Source organism: Neofelis nebulosa, chromosome 12 (assembly GCF_028018385.1).
Source record: "Neofelis nebulosa isolate mNeoNeb1 chromosome 12, mNeoNeb1.pri, whole genome shotgun sequence".
NCBI lineage: Eukaryota > Metazoa > Chordata > Mammalia > Carnivora > Felidae > Neofelis > Neofelis nebulosa.
Window position 1 is genome coordinate 37,321,141 of NC_080793.1, and position 20,769 is coordinate 37,341,909.

At 42.1% G+C, this 20,769-nt stretch overlaps 2 long non-coding RNA genes across 2 annotated transcripts; both read right to left on the bottom strand.

The window, feature by feature from the left end:
* Positions 1-2,538: 2,538 nt before the first annotated feature.
* Positions 2,539-10,243, bottom strand: LOC131491712 (uncharacterized). The gene is made up of 2 exons (XR_009251616.1): positions 8,734-10,243; positions 2,539-8,623 (listed from the first exon to the last, which is right to left on the bottom strand). It is a non-coding gene; the product is annotated as an uncharacterized LOC131491712 (long non-coding RNA).
* A 2,301-nt stretch (positions 10,244-12,544) lies between these two features.
* LOC131491710 (uncharacterized) lies at positions 12,545-20,744 on the bottom strand. The gene is made up of 2 exons (XR_009251614.1): positions 16,046-20,744; positions 12,545-15,794 (listed from the first exon to the last, which is right to left on the bottom strand). It is a non-coding gene; the product is annotated as an uncharacterized LOC131491710 (long non-coding RNA).
* Positions 20,745-20,769: the final 25 nt, after the last annotated feature.

Below are 20,769 nucleotides of genomic sequence, written 5' to 3' on the forward strand. Positions count from 1 at the left end.
GTGTTTCTGTGTGGGTGCAGGGTGTTGAAGGCAGAGTCTCCTGAGGACCCAGGAGTGGAGAAAAGGGACTCTTAGGTTCACATGGGCCCAGAGGAGCTGTGGGATTTAGAAGTGAAGGTGAACTAGTATGCCAACCCTAAGAGTCTCTGAAAGAGCAAGAGAATGCAGGGGTCACCTCCTGGTGGTGAGGTTTACGGTGGATGTGTTTCCAAGGGGTTATCATGTATGGTAAAAGCTAATACACATCCATCAAAATCATCATCCACCAAAACCACCACTGGCCATCATCTTCTTAGAACCACCTGTGCAGGAGGGAAGAGCATGACAAGCCATTGTAGAGAGAGGAAACCACTAAGATGAGACCAATTACAAGAGTACAAACCTCCCCTATAAGGAGCGAGCTGTGTACAAGTTCTGACAGAACCAAATAGGCAGGAAGCCCAGAGATGGAGCTTTGAATTGACCTGGGAGTTCTAAATCATGAATCATAGTTTACACACACACACTGAATTGAACCAAATATACTTGAAAAGTACAACATTAAGTTTTCTTCTATCAGCGGGGGGAAATGTCAGTTGTAAAAGCAAAAGCTAAAATCTCTGCATTTCCAAATCTGTGACTACATGATTATGTATTTATCCACTTTATGATTTCAGCTAGTGTCTAAGGTTATTAATGCCTACATTTCCATGTCCAGCTTTACTTGTCTTCAGGCTTAGGTGATTGATTCCTTCTGCCAACAATACAATCTCCACTCCTATCCCATATTTCGCATATTCGAATCCTAACACTTCAAGGTCTGGTTCAAGTTCTGCCTTCTGTAGAACTTGAACCTTCATGGTGTTACATCCATCTCTACCATGGAGGCTTTCACTTTCTGCCTCATTTACAAGCAATATGGGTATATCTCATTCCTCCTGCCAGGCAGTAAGCTTCTTGAAAACAGAAGACAGGGATGCCTGGGTGGCTCAGTCGGTTGAGCATCTGACTTTGGCTCAGGTCATGATCTCGCGGTTCGTGAGTTTGAGCCTCGTGTCGGGCTCCGTGCTGACAGCTCAGAGCCTGGAGCCTGCTTCTGATTCTGTGTCCCCCTCTCTCTCCGCCCCTTCCCTGCCTGTGCTCTGTCTCTCTCTTTCAAAAATGAATAAACATAAAAAAAATTTTTTTTAAATCATTTAAAAGAAAACAGAAGACATGCTTTATTCATTTTTGGATCTCCTTGGCACCTATAGTACTTGTTGATAGAAAGAACACTATCCTTCAGAGTCTAGATGATTAGTCCTAAAATGATGCCTTTAAAAACTGTTCCTGAAACTCCACTTAAAAAAAATTTTTTTTAATGCTTTTTATTTTTTTTTTTTTTTGGTGGGATGGGGCAGAGAGAGAGGGAGACATAGAATCTGAAGCAGGCTCCAGGCTCTGAGCTGTCAGCACAGAGCCTGACGTGGGGCTCGGACTCACAAGCCACAAGATCACGACCTGAGCCAAAGTTGGACGCTTAACCGACTGAGCCACCCAGGCACCCCAGGTGCCCCTTGAAACTTCACTTTTGATGCTGCCTGCAATCAGTTTGAGAGTCACTCAAGAAAATCAGTCTCAAAAAAAAAAAAAAAATCAGTCTCACCAATAATTACTGCTAATATTTATTTTGTGCCATATGCCAACTACTGGGCCTGAACTTTGCATCTAGTATCTCATTTAATCTGCCTAACAGTCCTCTAAGGCTGGTACTATTATAGTTCCCATTTGGTAAAGGCACTGAGGCCTAGAGATATTAACCAATTGCCTAAGACTACCCAGTAAGTGACAGAGCTGGGATATGACTACTTCAGAGTCACAACTACATTCAACCAAAAACAATGTTACCCAGGGGTGCCTGGATGGCTCCGTCAGTTAAGCATCCAACTCCTGATTTCAGCTCAGGTCATGATCTCACAGTTCGTGGGATCAAGCCCCATGTAGGGCTCTGTGCTGACAATGTGGAGCCTGCTTGAGATTCTCTTTCCTTCTCTCTCTGCCCCTCCTTTGCTGGCGTTCTCACTCTCAAAATAAATAAATAAACTTAAAAAAAAAAAACACACAATCATAGCTTTAGTTTCAAAGATGCCCAACATAGCAATGTTTATAATAATAGAAAATCAGGAAAGATCTAAATTTCTAATAGGGCATTGAATAATTAAATTATGTTACATATACATTAAAATCAGTCCATTAAACACTGTTTCAGAGATGTATGATATCAAACACTGCTCACTGCACATAGGTAAGTGAAAACAGAAAGTTGAAACATCTATGTCATGAGCCCAGTTTCATTAAATACACACACACACACACACACACACACACATACACACACACACACAGAGTAGAAACTTGGAACAATATAAATCAAATGCTGAGAATGGCTATCTCTTGGAGATAGTATGGTTTAGAATTTTATATATCACTGTATTTTCAATGATATGTATTACTTTTGTAATTAAGAAAAAAATTGAGATTAAAAAAAATTTTTTTTTTAATGTTTATTTATTTTTGAGAGAGACAGAGACAGAATGCGAGTGGCTTAGGGGCAGAGAGAAAGGAAAACACAGAATCCGAAACAGGCTCCAGGCTCCGAGCTGTCAGCACAGAGCCCGATGCGGGGTTCAAACCCACGAGCTCTGAGATCATGACCTGAGCTGAAGTCAGACGCTCAACCGACTGAGCCACCCAGGTGCCCCGAAAATTTTTTTTTTAAACGATGTAAGAGATGAAAGGATACCAAAAGATTTGTTTTGTTTGTTTTGTTTTTTAAGTAGCCTTCACGCCCAGCACAGAGCCCAATCCGGGGTGTGAACTCACAACCCTGAGATCAAGACCTGAACTGAGATAGAGTCCAATGCTTAACCAGCTGAGCCATCCAGGTGCACCCCTCCCAAAAGATTTTTTAAAATCCCACTGAAATAGGTCTGCAGTTTGCATTTAACAAATATACCAGTCAAAATTGATGAAGTTTTTATGTATAAATTACCAGTTTATTTATTCAAAACACTTAATGCCTCTTTTATACAATGCTACCACAGTTCATGTACAGATCAATAAATAATTTTGAATTTAATTATCTAGTGTAAGATTTTTATAAATGACTAGGATGAGGTTGGGGTGCCTGGGTGGCTCAGTTGGTTAAGTGTCCGACTTCAGCTCAGGTCATGATCTTGTGGTTCATGAGTTCAAGCCCCGTGTTGGGTTCTGTGTTGACAGTTTGGAGCCTACTTTGGATTCTGTGTCACCTTCTCTCTCTGCTCCTCCCCCACTCGTGCTCTCTCTCTCTAAAATAAATAAACATTTAAAAAAAGGTAATTAGGATGAAGAGAAACACAGAGAAGTTCCTGCTAACCACCACCTTGCTCTTGAAACTCTCATGACTTTTGCCACGGCTCATTTGCCTAGTCATGCTCCCATCTCAGTGTCTACTAATCTCTCACTGTGGTGAAGGTCCTCTTCCTCCTCTGAACTGTGAGCTTCCTCCCCTCTCCCCACGCCCTGGTCCTCAGCTTTCTGCATTCTTCTTTCTATGCTCATTTCCTTGGTGAGTTCACCGCTAGTCATGGCATCATCACCTGTCACCTCAATGTAGATAATTTCTGCTGGAACATGACCTTGTTTCACTGGGTGTGGGCATGTGTGCTGTCACTGTTACATATATAAGGTATTTTAGCATTGCACAACAGTAATGATTAGAATTTTACACAACTCACCAAGGAAAAGATTGCTTGGAGGATTTGAGGAAGAGTTGTTGGCATTAATGACGGTGAACTCTTTCCCCCACCTCATAAAGTAAACCAAATAAAAATACATAAATAGAAAAAAAAGTCAGCAAATCAGGTATTTAAAATTCGCAGGTTAATGGCATACCTTTGTTTGGAGAAGGAATAAACTAAGTAAGTGAATTAATTGGCCAACAGAAGAATTTTTTTAAGGTTCCACATTTATAAAACTCACTTAAATGAAGAAAGCACACATTTTTATCAATCACATCTTTGTTTTATTATTTTTCTGGTAGTCAGTCCTAGTCAGCTGATCATATTACTCTTGTGGACTCAGCTTCAAGACAAATCTTCTAACTGCCTCCCTCCCCTTCCAATCAGATTCCTGTTCTTAAGCTTCTCCTATATGAAACTGTAACCCACAGGAGTCTTGCAAATGCATTATTTAGACCCAGGGTATGTTAATCATAGGTCCTGAAATAGGCTAAGGGCTACAGACATTCCTCAGACCCAATACCCAGAGCAAAGAGGTTACAGGCTTTTAGAATAGGAAGACAGAATTTTTAAATTAATTTTTTACTAATCCTGGCAGGAAGGAAAGAAAGAAAGCACATGGTAGGAAGTTCCACAGAATATTACTCCATAGGAAAGGTCATCAAAACCCTTAAGACCACAAGCAAGGCTAGGCCCAGATACCACCAACTCAGAATAATAGCAATAGAACCCAAAATTCACTGAAGGGTAGAACCAGCCTTAACATCTAGCTAATAATAACTCTCAGACAAGCAAAACAGGAGAAAAGGAGATGACTGAGGAAAACAAAAATTCTAAGGCTTAGAGTCACTAACACCTCTAGATACCTAGGCCTATAATCCTGGGCCATACTCTGTGGTGACTGCTTATTAGGTACATAAAGAGTCAGCTTTTGCAGCTTGCCAGCCACGCAGAGGGGTTATTAGAAGTATGTATATATGGGAGTTACTGCTCGGAAAGGGAGAGCTAGCCAAAGTAAACCAAAGATCAAGAACCAAGGGGAATGAGTTAGGCATCAGAATCAGAGTGGCAGAGACAGAAAAAAAGGGTGAGCTGCTAGGAAGTGGTAAGACTGTAACCAAATTTGGAGGATGGCTCAGGTCCACAGACTGGGATTCACTTGCATCTTGCTGAACCTCACCAGGTTAAAGGCAGAGCTCTGACGGTATCACATCTCTATGGGAGCCTTCTCCATCCTCTCAACCCCTGCTACCTCCTAGAGTCCAAGTTTCTTCAGCTTTGACAGGCAGAAGGCTGCCACGTTATTAGTGGTCTGGGAGCTCCAGGTCTGCTCCTCTGATCCTCTGTAGCCCACCCACCCTATCAAATATTATAGGTAACTTCAGCAGCACCAGGAGTCCAGCCAAACACTCTGACATCTCTCTACAATAGGCTGTAATGGTACACCTTCTGTGACACCATACTGCAGCTTTCTCCCAAACCACCTGGCAGCTGTCTCTTACTGACTCTTCCTTCTCTACCTGTCCCTTGGGTTGATTGGTATTCCTTGAGGCTTTATTCTAAATATTCTTTTTTTCTCCATTCAGCTCTCTCAATAATTATATCTATACCCATGCATAACTCCAACAACTATTTCTATGTGCCAAGCATGGATTGCCAATCCATTTCCATCACCTCCAAATCAATATATTCAATTGCCTACTGGACCTCTTCACTTGATGGAGTTGCAAGCACTTCAAATTCAATGTCCAAAATCAGACACATGATTTCCCCCCAAAATATCTTCCCACCCCAAAGTTCTCTTGCTCAGTAACTGGCACCATCATCCATCTACATGCTGAAGCCCAAAACCTCAGTCATCCCTGAATTCTCATCTCCCTCACTGTCCACATCTAAGTCTTGCTGGATACACCTCCAAAATACGCCCTCAAATCCATGCAATTCTCCACTGTGCTACTCTATATAGTGCAAACCACTATCATCTTTCACCTGAACCAATGTAACTGCCCTTTAACTTGTCTCCCAGACTCTAGTGTTGATCCTCTCCAATCTGTCTATAAAACAGCCAAAATGTAGTGCTGGCCAAGTCACTCCTCTGCATAAAACCCTTGACTTGCCTCCCCTTTAATTTTTTTTAAGCTTATTTATTTTTGAGAGAGAGACAGAGTGAGCGAGCAGGGGAGGGGCAGAGAGAGAGGGAGAGAGAGAATCCCAAGCAGGCTCCACACTGTCAGCAAGGAGCCCAACGAAGGGCTGGATCTCACAAACCATGAGATCATGACCTGAGCTGAAACTAAGTGTTGGATGCTCAACTGACCGAGCCACCCAGGCACAACTGGCCTCCCCTTTAAAGGATGAACTATAAACACCTTATCATGGATTTCAAGGTGCTCCTTGATCTGGCCCCTGCCTACCTCTTCAGCCTCATCTCACCTCACATCCCACCCCCTCTTCATGCTCCAGATACCCTGAACTTCTTTCATTCCTTTCCATTCTCTCACCTTTGCACATACTGTTCCCTCTATCTGAAACACTTCCCACCTTCCACACAATCACCTCAAAATCAGTAAGATCACTGTGTAAACATCACCACTTCCTTTACAGACAAGGTCTCCCCCCAAATATGTATAGTCCAATAATATTCTGTTCTTTCTCCAGAATATTTTTTAAGTGTTTATTTATGTATTTTGAGAGAGAGGGAGGGAGGAAGAGAGAATCCCAAGCAGGCTCCACACTGGGGGCTCAATCTCACGAACTGTGAGATCATGACCTGACCCCAAATTAGGAGTTGGATGCTTAACTGACTGAGCCACCCAGCCACCCCCGCTCTGTAATGTTTTTTAAACTTAATATTGTTCAAACCTAATTATACATATTTATTTGTGTTTATTCCATTTTCTCTACAAAATGCTGTATCCTCAGTGCTTAGGACAATGTATGGTATAACAGACTCTCAACATCAGAATAAATTTAAAAAATGAGTAAATGACAAAATCGAGATAATTTGGATGGCTCCTCAAAAAATGGGTTCTTAAAAACAAAATGGGTTCCTTAGGATGAGGAGAGATAAAAGAGGGATGCTGAGGGAAATAGCAGACTACAAGAATCTGTCCTCACAGGTTTGACAAGGCCAGGGGTAACAGATGTGTTTCAACCATACGCTTTTCTTCCAAAACTGAAACAGGAAGAAATAGAAACTTTGAACAGACCCATAACCAGTCAAGAAATCAAATTAGTAATAAAAAATCTCCCCAAAAAAAACAAGAGTCCGGGGCCAGATAGCTTTCCAGGGAATTCTACCAAACATTTAAGGAAGAGTTAACACCTATTCTCTTGAAGCTGTTCAACCATATGCTTTTCTTGGCAATAAGTGAGTGTAGCCAGCATTGGGACACGGGTGGTGCTGAGACAGGTAGACATGGATAAACAGTCCCCCTGAAGCTAAGTGCACTGAGCTACCTGATCAGGTAGGCCACATGCCTCTGGCATCTATCCTAACCTACTTAGATGGGCCCAATCAGCCCCTCTTGGCAACAGGTACACAGGCCTGCATCATTCCACATGCAGTCCTGCCTTACCTCATCAAAGGTAGTGGATGACTTGACTGGCACCCTCTATTCACATGAAGGTTTTATACATCTTCACAGTTGCTGATACCACATCCTTCAGAAGTGCCCAACCCACTTAAAATAGATCTGATCATTTAATCTTTAAGGTACTGCTCAGACTTTCTTGAATAAAAATTGCTTGGTCTCTTAGAGAGTCACCTCTCTCCCACTTCTCTGAGATGAATTTGGACGTATGAGGGGGGAGGGGACTTTGTAGCAGCAAGAAAAAGTTGGGACTCCTTGAGCGAGTGGGCCTCTGGCTTCCCAGATCTCCAGAGCAATGGATGGATTACATCGCACTGTCTTCCCCTGGCGCTATTTTTCTGAGTCTGGTTATGATGCTTATCACACCACACCCCTCAGATGCTTGTACATTCAGCACAGATGCAACAGAAGCCCTTCATAGTCTCTGCACCAAGGACTTCCCTACTGCACCTGGGAAATGCCCCATATCTTGACCTCCTAGGTCAGACATTTTCACAAAGTCTCACTGATGCCTCTTTTACAATATCCCTCCATTTAATGTCTACATTTCTCTTCCTACTATCTAGTTCCAGTTTTACCAGCAAGAATGAGTTCCATGATGGATTAATGATGTCCACTATAAACAGACAGGGGAGTCACACCATGAATGACGCATGTACTGATCCTTACTCTCGTCTTCCTCAAATCCATTAATCCAAATCAATCTGCCCTGTTAGTATATATCAAAATCTTACTCATCTTTCAGAACTAGTTCAATCCTTACTTCTTCTATGAAGGTTATCCTCAGCCATAGTGATCTCATCCTGCTCTGAATTAACACCACTTGTTATTTGGTTATTAACATTTGTACTAGTTTATTAATGTTAATAGTAAATAACACTTATTACTGATACTTGAGGTGGCCTGTAGAATGGTGGTATCATTAACACAAATAAAGTATGACTGGCTTTAAGGAACATATGATCGGTTAGTTATAGGAGATATCTAGTTCTCTGGTTATCAGGAAAGAGAACTAGGAGTTCCGTGACGATACTAACAGCAAACTCTTTTGGCAAAAAGATATTACCAAAAACAGGATTAGAGACAAAACCAAACTGTTTTGTATAAACCAAAGTCTGGTCACTATATCTCAATAGTGACAGGAGCATGAGATCACTTACTATGATTTCGTGAGTTTGAGCCCCACATCGGGCTCTGTGCTGCCAGCACGCAGCTGGATGGAGCCCACTTCAGATCCTCTGTCTCTCTGTCCCTTCCCCACTCGTGCGCACACGTGCAAGCATGCACTCTCTCTCAAAAATAAACATAAAAAATTAATGAATATTGCATGAAGACAACAGTACACACAACAAATGTTTAAAATCTATTCTACAATATATCCTTTTCTGAGAGGTAATCACCTTTATTTCAGATTCTTCCTTTTTTACTGTATTTGTTATGCAGGGAAGAAAAGCTAAAGAAGTGATCGAAATGGATAATTAGCACAAAAAAGACCTAGGTATAAAAGTTAAAACTATAAGATTTCTAGATATAGAAGAAAACACAGGAGAAAATCTGTGACTTTGTTGTAAGCAAAGATTTCTTGTGCAGGGCACAAAGAGCACTAACTGTAAAAGAAAAAAAAAAGTAAGAAATCAGCCTTCACCAAAATTTAAAACTTCTGCTGTTCAAAAGACACAAGGAAAAATGGCAAGTCACTCACTAGGGGGAATATTTTCAATTCATATACTCACATATACTCACAATTCATATATTCACTTGTATTTTGAATATATAAAGAACTCTTACAGCAAGAAGACCAACATTCCAATTTTTTAAATAGGCAAAAGATTTAAATAGACTTCACCAAATATGAGATACTGGTGGCAAATAAGCACATGAAAAGATGCCCAGTATCATTAATTGCCAGGGAAAAGCAAATTAAAACCACAATGAGATATCACTACAAACCTTGGAACGCCTGGGTGGCTCCATTGGTTGAGCATCCGACCTCGGCTCAGGTCATGATCTCACAGTTTGTGAGTTTGAGCCCCATGTTGGGCTCTGCACTGACAGCACGGAGCCTGCTTTACATTCTGTCTCTCTCTCTCTCTGCCCCTCCCCCATTTGCACACACATTCTCTCAAAAATAAACATCAAAAAATTTTTTTAATAGAACGATTTTAAACACTGACAATACTAGGGGTGCCTGGGTGGCTCAGTCAGTTACGCCCCCGACTCTTGATTTTTGGCTCAGGTCATGATCTCATAACTGGTGAAATTGAGCCCTCCGTCAGCTCCGTGCTGACAGCACAAAGCCTTCTTGGGATTCTCTCTCTTCTTCTCTCTCTGTCCCCCCTTAACTTGCACACGTATACATGCGCGCACACGCACACTTTCTCCTTCTCTCTCCCAAAATGAATAAACTTTTTTTAAAAAGTAGAAAGCAACCTAAATGTCCATCAGCAGATGAATGGGCAAACTCAATATCATTAAATGCTGGGGAAGTAATTGTGGCATATCCAACAATGAAATACTACTCAGCAATAAAAAGGGATAAATTACTGACATACACAAAAACATGAATGGATATGAAAAACGTAATGCCGAATTAAAGAAGCTAAGAACAGGACACATACTGTATGATTCCATTTATATCAACCTCTACAATAGGTAAAACTAATCTACAGTGATAGAAATATAATCAGTGGATGTCTGGGGTGGGGTGAGGGTAGACCGCAAAGGGTAACGGGGGACTTTGTGTCTGTGTGTCGGGGGGTAACAGAAATGACTAGTCTGGGAAGATGATTATATAAGTGCAAACATCTACGTTGTACACTTGAAAACACATACATCATCTTGCTTGTAAATTATATTTCTGTAAAGTTGAAAAAATAATTATTTTGCAACAGTTAAGGAATTAAAGTCTTTTTTTTTTTTTTTTTTTAATTTTTTTTTTCAACATTTTTAATTTATTTTTGGGACAGAGAGAGACAGAGCATGAACGGGGGAGGGGCAGAGAGAGAGAGGGAGACACAGAATCGGAAACAGGCTCCAGGCTCCGAGCCATCAGCCCAGAGCCTGACGCGGGGCTCGAACTCACGGACCGCAAGATCGTGACCTGGCTGAAGTCGGACGCCTAACCGACTGCGCCACCCAGGCGCCCCTAAAGTCTTTTTTATTACCAACAGTGGCTGGCCAGCAAATCATTACAGAGGTTTAGCAGCCCATATATAGTATAGAATTATCCTTTACCGGTCAGCCTTCTGAAACACACCAGAGAAATGGGTCTGTCCAGTGGAAATGCAGTACCTTAGAATTTGTTTTCTAATTCACAGAAGTTAGTGAATTTGCACATCCTCTCCTGATGAACCTAGTTTAATTTTTTAAAAATCAGGCTTAGGGTGGGGTGTCTGGGTGGCTCAGTCGGTTAAGCTTCCAACTTTGACTCAGGTCATGATCTCATAGTCCATGGATTTGAGCCCCACTCTGTGCTGACAGCTCAGAGCCTGGAGCCTGCTTCAGATTCTGTGTCTCCCTCTCTCCCTGCCCCTCCCCCACATGGGCTGTTTCTCTCAAAAATAAACATTAAAAAATGTTTTTTGATAATAATAGAAGAAAAATCAGGCTTAGGGTGCCGGGTAGCTCAGTCAATAAGCATCTGACTTTGGCTCAGGACATGATCTCACAGTTCATGAGTTTTGAGTCCCACATCAGGTGAGCTCGAGCCCTACTTTGGGTGAGCACGAGTCCCCCTTTGAGTGAGCCCTGCTTCTTTGTCCCTCCTAGGATTCTCTCTCTCTCTCTCTCTGCCCCTTGCTCACTTGTGCCCCCTAAATAAATAAATAATAAAAAATAAAATAAAATAAAATTAGATTTACTTAAAAAAATAAAAATAAAAATCAGGCCTGTCCCTCCTGGGATTCTCTCTCTGCCCTTGCTCACTTGTGCCCTCTCTCTAAATGAATGAATGAATGAATGGAATAAAATAGATTTCATTAAAAATAAAAAATAAAAAATCAGGCCTAAGCAAGGATAACAGCTGAAGAAAGCTATTTTTTTATGTTTATTTATTTATTTATTTATTTTTGAGAGAGACAGCACAATCAGGGTGAGGCAGAGAGAAAGAGAGACAGAATCTGAAGTAGGCTCCAGACTCCAAGCTGTCAGTGCAGAGCCCAATGTGGGGCTCGAACCCACAAACCATGAGATCATGCCTGAGCCAAAGTTGGACACTTAACCAACTGGGTCACCCAGGTGCCCCAAAGCTATTTTTTATCTACACCTCCATCTTAGACCTTTCTTTACTGGCTTAGTTCAAGTCCTGTGGTGTGGTTTTAACATTTACTAGGGATTGAGGTGCATTGAGTTAAGAGGATGAGAGACTGCAAGATAGAGCAGGTAGGGAGGGAAGTGGCAGGTTGTATTTTTGCTTTGTGTCCTTCCTGTGCTTAGAAGAAAGCTGAGGGGGCACCCCCCAACAAATGAGGGGGCAGGTGGAGAGGGGCACCTGGGTGGCTCAGTTGGTTACGAGACAGTCTGACTCTTGATTCCGGCTCAGGTTATGATCTTGCAGTTCATGAATTCAAGCCCCACGTCATGCTCTGCGCTGACAGTGTGGAGCCTGCTTTGGATTCTCTCTGTCTCTGTTCGTCCCCACTTGTGCTCTCTCTCTCTCAAACTAAACTTAAAAAAAAAAAAAAAAAAGAAATGAGGGTAGGGGTGATGAATTCAGTGGACATTTGTCATTTCTAGTTCACAGCATCCATGCTCACTTCCTAAGAGTACTCTGATGTCATTTCAGACAATTAACTCCCCCGTTCTATGTACATGTTTGTTGGGAGAGTAAAGTCAAGTTTTCCCTCCCTCCATTGAAACCAAGCAAGATAGTCGAGCAGTTCTTTCTCTGTCAGTTCCAAGCCTGGTTCCTTAGGTCTCCCTTCCATCCTGTGAGGCTCTCCTCAATGGAGAAATAAATCTTTTAAGTCCCCTCTTCCTATGCTCTCCGCCATTGTTTTTCAATCTCCCTCCTTAGAGTCAATGTCTGTTATAGGGGTGCCTTGGTGGCTTAGTTGATTGAGCGCCTAACTTCGTTTCAGCTCAGGTAATGATCTCACAGTCCCCCATCAGGCTCCGCGCTGGCAGTACAGAGCCCGCTTGGGATTCTCTGTCTCCCTCTCTCTCTGCCCCTCCCCTGCTTACCCTGTCTCTCAAAAATTAAACTAAAAAAAATTTCTGTTATCAGTTTGGTGTATTTTCTTCCAGATGCTTTCTATACATCTCATTCTTGTTTGTAAACAAATAACTGTATGTGTCACATAAATTGGGTATTATACATATTGTTGTGCAACTTGCCGTTCACGAGCTGTAATCTTCTATTTCTTTTGTATCTTTTCATCATGCCCGATTAAAACTCTCCACACAAAAATTCTGCCAAAAGTGGTGTCTATAAGTAGGGTGGGACTCAGTTAATCTCACTATTTTATATAGCCCTTTAATTACCCATAACAGGATGGACTTGGGCAAAAGTTCAGCTAGTTGAACAATAAGGATCCTAAAGAATACTAACAATGTGTCAGGCTGAAAAGTCCTTCTAGGCAATACAGAGAAGGTTCTTCAGCAGGGAAATCTCATGATAAAGACAATGCTTCAAGAAGTATAACATGGCAGCTGTGAATATAATATAGACCAGAAGAAGGAGAGATTGGGTAGCAGAGAGACCTGTTCAGTGGCTAACAGGGGATAGATCTGAAGAAATAAAATTCTGGCTTATAGTGGAGCCAGAGAAATGGAGAGAAACTTATTACTGAATTATAAGAAGTTAGACTAGTAGATTTGAAGCCTGGAATTAGAAGAGCTAAATTTGAATTCCAACCCTGAAATGTATTGGCTGTGTGACTTCTGGCAAGACACTTCTCTGCTCCGTATCTTAGTTTCTCTGTCAGTAAAATGAAGAACTTAGGATATCAGGGCTTTTACAATTTTTTTCCAGTAGAACCCCCCTCCCCCTTTTTTTTTCTGGGGGGGGAAAAAGGCAAGACTCTTCTGGCTGAAGCCTTGGGAAAAGGCTCAGAGCCTCAGCTGTCCTTCATCTCACTTCTCTCAGCCACCTCTGTGACATTCTTGAGATATCTCCAGAGGACTAGCGAACATTTGAGAAATTTCTAAAGACTCTACTACCAACTCTAATATTCAATGACTCAGGGGGGTAAACTTGGCAGAGGTGCCTAGGAAAACAGTAATGACTTTAAGAGTTGCCACAGAATCATGTAATAGAAAGGGTAAATTGACCTCCAATAAATTCGCCTGCTTTTCTTCCAGGCCAAACTCAATTTAATGTCCCAAATCTCATCCAAACCTTGTGCAATCAGTACTCTAACCTCCATATAAACAATACCATCACAAATAATTCACTAACCGTTCAGCTCATTCCAGTCTGTCAGCCAATTAATCAAACATTCTTCCTTACTGAACCAAAGTCTGTCCCTCTATCACTGTCATCTGAAATAAAGGTGCTTATTCTACCTTCTGGAACTAAAGCAAGTAAATCTGACCCCTCCTCCACAGGAGAATCCTTCAACTATTTGAAAAGAGCTATCAAGTCAACCGTATCACCCTTTATTTCCTCTTGCTCTCACCTGCCATGATGCTCCATGGAGGTGGCCTGCTCCAGCTCTGGATCAATTCAACATTTTCTAGGCATCTAAGTGCCCATATGTGCAAGCAAATTTTCATTTATTCATGGCTTTAGAGACTTAATCAAACCAGATGATCTACCTTAAAACAAAGACTAGCTTTATAATGAAATGTAAATAGAACTCAAACTCATTATCTGGTAACTATTCTTTTCTTGCTAAACGTTAGCTGTTCTCAGTTTATCAGATTGCTAAATCTTTTGACCCAAAGCTAATTGTGAAAACCTCTATCCAGGGATCCAAAAAGATTCAAGACTCAAGGTTCACTGAAGCAACTATAAATAATAGAAATAATATTATGCATCCTGATTCCAAAGGCTGTCATCACATCAACTCTCAGGTGAATATAATTCTCACCAGTATAAAAATTCAATTACCACCAACATGACACGGAATATCAATGGTGTGAGTAACAGAGCTTCATTTACCCTTCTCCATTCCACCCATTGTAGATTCCACCACCCAGTCTGTATAATTAGGATCTGTGGATTGGGCCTGGGTATCTGCCAGTCTGGGTAGTTTGGGAATGGGGAATAGAAAGTATGACTGAGCCCCCAAGAGAAATCAAGCCAGCATAGCCACAGTCCATGATGCCTGTAGGAGCTCAGAGTCTTTACGGTTTCCTGTGCTCCAGTTGTCCTGGTAACCTGAGGCCTCCTTATTTGTGTTGGCATCATGGGGCCAAGAGCGGAAGCAAAGCTGGAGCACCAGCAAGATTTGCAGGAAAAAAATGTGGGTAATGCAGCAGTTATGCCACAGGAGGGTCAAGCCTAGGGCAAAAGAATTACCTGGTTAGGGGAGAAGAGGGGGTAGCGTCTTGTAAAAATCAGATTTACAGATTCCACTTCCAATGTTTCCGATTCAATAGGTCTAGGATGAGCTCAGAAACCTGCAATTTTAAGAAGCTACCTCCTACCAAGTAAGACAAAGACCGCACTTTTGAAAACCCAGGCTAAGCAAACAAATTGGCAGCTGGAGAGAAAAAGTACAACCACCTATCCATTTCAGAAAGCCCATATTACAGCATAGTAGTTCTCAACATAGGCAGGGAGGGTAGTGGTGGATTTTGCCCTCCAGGGGGACATGTGGCAATGTCTGGAAATATTTCTGGTGGTCACAGTGGAGGTCAGGGATGCTGCTAAACATCCCACAGTTCACAGGACTGCCCCCCAACAATAAAGGATTATCCAGTCCAAAACATCAGCGCCATGGTTGAGGATATTCTGCCCCTCAACCCCATCACCTCCAAACCACAGAAATCAATGCTACATACACAGTTTTAGGTCACGGCACAGAGAATTGTGTGAGGACCTCTGGAAAAAATGAGACCCCCAAAATCATTTTAAAAAATAGTAAATGTTATTAAAGATATGGATAAAGAGGAGATTGGAGGAGAGGGAGGTAGGTATGGACAATGATGGTAAGCCAAAGAAAAAATCAAGGGAGGACGAGGCATTGGGTGACAAGAGTGGGAAAGGAATGCCATTCCCTCAATGGATACAGCCCCTCCCTATGTAGAAGACAGGTAAAGAGAAGATAAATCTATTAAAAATAACATAAGTCAAAAAAAAGAGGGGAGGCACCTGGGTGGCTCAGTCGGTTGAGTGTCAGACTTCGGCTCAGGTCATGATCTCGCAGTTGACAAGTTTGAGCCCCGCATTGGGCTCTGTGCTGACAGCTGGGAGCCTGGAGCCTGCTTCGGATTCTGTGTCTCCCATTCTCTCTGCCCCTCCCCTACTCATGCTCTGTCTCTCTCTGTCTCAAAAATAAATAAACATTTGGGGCGCCTGGGTGGCGCAGTCGGTTAAGCGTCCGACTTCAGCCAGGTCACGATCTCGCGGTCCGTGAGTTCGAGCCCCGCGTCAGGCTCTGGGCTGATGGCTCGGAGCCTGGAGCCTGTTTCCGATTCTGTGTCTCCCTCTCTCTCTGCCCCTCCCCCGTTCATGCTCTGTCTCTCTCTGTCCCAAAAATAAGTAAAAAAGGTTGAAAAAAAAAATTTAAAAAAATAAATAAATAAATAAATAAACATTAAAAATACTTTTAAAAAGAAGAAAAAAGAAAGAAGGAAAGAAGGAAAGAAAAAAGAAAGAAAAAGGAAAATGGGTAAAGGAACTGTGAAGAAGGAGCTTTATTAGTATGTGTCAAGCATAGACATGGAATGAAAGAAGACAACAGAGATTCTTATGTAAAAGAATGCTACATAGAAACTCTTCAGCAATGATAAGAAAACAGGAGGACTCCTAGGAGGAGGTCAGGAATTATGTGAGAAAGGAAAAGAAAAATTATTTATGACACTATAGCCCTAATCTCTCATTCCCAAGTCCCGCCCCTAAAGAGATAGGTAGGGGGAAAGTTGCTTGATTTTCCCAAGCAGACATACTAAAAGGGAAGGGAAGTTGAAGAGGAGCACAGCTAAGAACTCTCCTCAAAGGAGAAGAGGGTGGTACTCAAAGAGAATAGAGGAGTAAGGTTCAAAGAGGAGGAGAAAATATGTTTTGGGGAAAGAAGGGAAAAGAGAAGGGAGAGATTTGTTAGCCTCTTGAGGGAGAGGGACCTCAGGGACTCTTTCTCTTTGGGGAAGAGATTAAATGCAGATTTCTCCCCCCTCCCCCCCCCCCTTTTTTTTAATGTTTATTTGAGAGCGAGCAAGCACAAGCAGGGGAGGGGCAGACAGAGGGGAAGAGGGAAAGAATCCCAAGCAGGTTCCACACTGTGCTGTCAGCAACAGAGCCTGACGCAGGGCAGGGCTTGATCTCACAAACCGTGAGATTGTGACCTGAGCTGAAATCAAGAGTTGGACGCTTAACCAACCAAGCCACCCAGGCGCCCTGAGAAATTTTTTCTTAAGCATTGCTTTTGGTATATGAGAGATGAGATTCTAACCTTCATCTTTTACCCCTTCAATAAAAACTGACATTACTCATCAAGGCTTTGGGTTTGTGTTGTTTCTCAGCTGTGACAACATAGAAGACTGGCCTTTAGGCAGACCAAGAGCCCAGTTACACACATTTTTACCATTTTTTGAAATGACCATAAGATTTATGGAGTAGCCAAAAGACAGCCATATGACAACATACTAACTCTGAGTTTAGAGCTGTACTAACACAACAGCCACTCACCTCATATGGCTATTTACATTTAAATTAATTAAAATTTAAAATTCCAGGGGCGCCTGGGTGGCTCAGTCGGTTAAGCATCGGACTTCAGCTCAGGTCATGATCTCACGGCTAGTGAGTTCGAGCCCCGCGTCGGGCTCTGTGCTGACAGCTCAGAGCCTGGAGCCTGTTTCAGATTCTGTGTCTCCCTCTCTCTCTCTGACCCTCCCCCGTTCATGCTCTGTCTCTCTCTGTCTCAAAAGTAAATAAACGTTAAAAAAAAAATTTAAATTTAAAATTCCATTCCTCACACTAGCCATATTTCAAGTGCTCAAAAGCCACATATGACTAGTGGCTACTGATTAGCCAAGACAGGTAGAGAACATTTCTATCATCACAGAAAGTTCTATTAGACAGTGCTAAAGAAAAAAGCTTAGACAAATAGCTAACAAAAAACAAACGCTTTTCAAATCTTTAAAGAGTGCCGCACTGAAAAACAAGTCGATTTCTTCCATATCATTTCAAAGAGCAGAACTAAGGGGGAAAATGAGATGCTATAAGAAGCCAGATTTCAGCTTAACAAGCCTCTAGTACCTAGAGCCAGATAACAGAAGGGGTGGCCTCTGACTGCAGGAGGAAGTAACCCATTTTATTCAATATAGAGAAAGCAAAGATCAACTTGATCATCTTTCAGAGACAACAAAGAACTAGATGCCTTCTAAGTATCTAGTTTTGAGTCTATAATTTTAAGAAGAGAGCAATTTATAAATAAAAGTGAGAGTCATAAATAGAATTTTAAAAGTCACTACTGCCATAAATAGATTGTAGAGCAGGCAGGAACAATGAAAATTTATAAGTAGCCAGGTAATTTAGTCAAAATTAATGGTGGTTAGCTAGGGGCTAATTATTGGTGGTAGGGGCTATCATGAACGTAATAGTTCGTAAGGAGAAAAAAAAATGGTAAGAACTTGTTAAGAATGGTTCAAATGGCACAGAGACAAGGTAGAAAACTTCAATATGGGTATATGGGTTATTAATGGAATCTTGATCATAGTTGAAACCACTACTACAACCAGACAATCTTTTCTATTCTCTGCCAGAGAGAGTACCGAGCTGAGTATAGGAATGTTCTTGGACTCTGGCCCCTCTATCCCATCCTCCTGCCGTTCACCAAACCCTTCCTTGTCATCTCTCACAACTCCTGAAACTCAGCGTCCTTCGTGTGATCTCATCTGTATAGGAATGGCTCCACTCATCTTTCTCATCTGAATACAGAATACCAAAGGATGATGTCTGTTAACCTTCTATCCTATCAACTTACCCATCCTCATCTTCTACCCCAAAATGCACTTACCTTGATTATAATGTCATATCCTGAACATATATTCATACACACATACTGACTTGTTATACTGTCTGTGCATTTTAGCATATACACGAAAGAATTCACACGCACGCATGTGGTAATATCTATTGTTGGCAATTGCTGAGGAAACTGGTGTCAGGATTGTGAAATTCACTATTCAGTGCCTAGCACAACATCAAGCTTAAGTGGAGTCACTCAATGGACTTTACAATTGACCACGTCATGCTGCTGGATGCAAAATGTTGGAAGAAGAGGCTGAAGTCGATGTAAATTTGAAAACTTTTCCTTGTAGGAAAAAGAGTGGAAACATAAGCGTTTTCTGCTGTACCTAGAGGAAGAATGCTTAATCACAAGGGGAAGGTTGAAGCGTTGGTCAAAGCAAGCATAACAGGGTTTACAAACAGCCCCAAATCAGAAAAAGGTGAGAGAAGAGGAAGGAAGACAGATCATGCAGAATAAATAATAAGTAAAATCCAATCTTTTAAAAATCTAAGGTCTTACCAAACAGAAAGGAGGAAAAGAGAAGATTTCAACAAGAGAGTGTTAAAGATGGAAAAGAGCCAGAAAGGGCTGTAGGTTAAAAAAAAAAAAAAAAAAAATCAATGAAGAAGTAGTGGTGTACATTGGCAAAGAGAAGTGTAGAGTTGAAGGAAGGGAGAGAATTTATGGTAGAGGAAGTTGGTGTGAAGTTTTCCTCCAAAGATGCCCCGCAGAGCAAAGAAGGAATGAAGGCAAAAGCCACTGGGAATAAGGTAGGGCTGGGACTGAAACAGCACAGGAGAGAGCAGCAGGGCCCAATATAGTAAATCATTTTCTTTTTTTAAAATTAACTGACCCAGATTTTCTTGTTTGGGGCCAAAGGCAACTGCAGGATTTAAAGATCTTTAAAATAAATTATTAAAATCCTAATTCTTGGAATTGCCTTCAGCCCAAGATAAAATAAATATAAAGATCATGATATGATAGAATGAGCGTCAGTTTCTGAGACAAATACCATCATAGAGTTGATTTTAGAAATCAGACTAATAAGTACTGTTATATAAATACTATTGTGAATAAAACAGCTTTAGCTTTCTCTCTCTTTTTATCAGCCACAGGCTAAACACAGAAACTCCACAGTTACATACATGTGCACAGAAGATAATAATATAATACATATGTAAAGCTGGGTTATTTGTATACCGTAGCCCAGTGCCCCACTCCAAGAAATGTTTTACTTGGTTTGGGTTATAGGGCAGTTTAAATGGCTGCACAGAAGAAAGTTAAGGTTAAAAATAAAGACCATAAGATGAAGGAGGGGAAAACTAGAAGGATTGTGCTGATACAAAACTGAGGCACTAGAAACAGAGTTCACTCAGGTCACTGCGAGAAAAAGGGGCACAAAAGCACGACAATGCCATGTAACTAATCTTGATAGCCTCAACTTTGGGTTTTAAATCAAATATTGAATCAGATTTTTCAACTTTACTATTTTTAAAAATCCAACACTTAATCGTTTGATAAATGCAGTTACACAGTGTTAAATGACTATAAAAATTAGCATATCCATGCCTAATTCTTCAGCAAAGACGGAATGGGAAGCAGTAATGTTACACACAGATAACCTTGCCTTTAAGTCAGTCACTACTCTTCTTGCTCAGAGGCCGTCATTGCCACCTGCAAGGCCAAATCCAAATTCCTCACCCCAGCATTCAAAGCCTTTAATGACTTGGCTACAGGGTACCTACCTAACCTTAAGTCCCACCACCCCCTAAACCTACCTTCCACTCTCCGAGCACACAGGCCTCTGGGCAGACCTTATGTCTGGGGTCTGGCCATTTCCACCTTCCTACCTGATATGAAGTCTCCTTTCATCTACAGGCTCTGGCTCGCCAAGGCCTACACTGGCGCTGTGATCCTCCAGCACTCCAGTCCACCGCGCTCACTCCACAGCCCCACACTCCTCCCCTCCCCAGACAGTCTCACCCGCTTGCTGTCTTGCCCAGGGCCCCTTTCCCTTCCCACACGAGCTCTCTGGGGCCTTCTCCCTGCCCCAAGATTCTCCCAAGGGAGGCTCCCTGCCTGCCTCCATTCAGTCACGGGCTCTGTATTCAGTGTCTATTAGGGGTTTCGCGCCTGGGGTGAAACCAGGACCTCGACCCCACAGGACCCTTCCTCCCTTAACTCTCTCCCCAGCGCTACGGTAACCCTGCAGAGGTTCCCCCCACCACCACCCCCAGGGGCTCCGGCCACCCAAATCTCCCCTCTGCGGTCCCTCCTATCCGGCAGCGGGCAGCGGGGGTCGGCGGTGACTCACCGGAG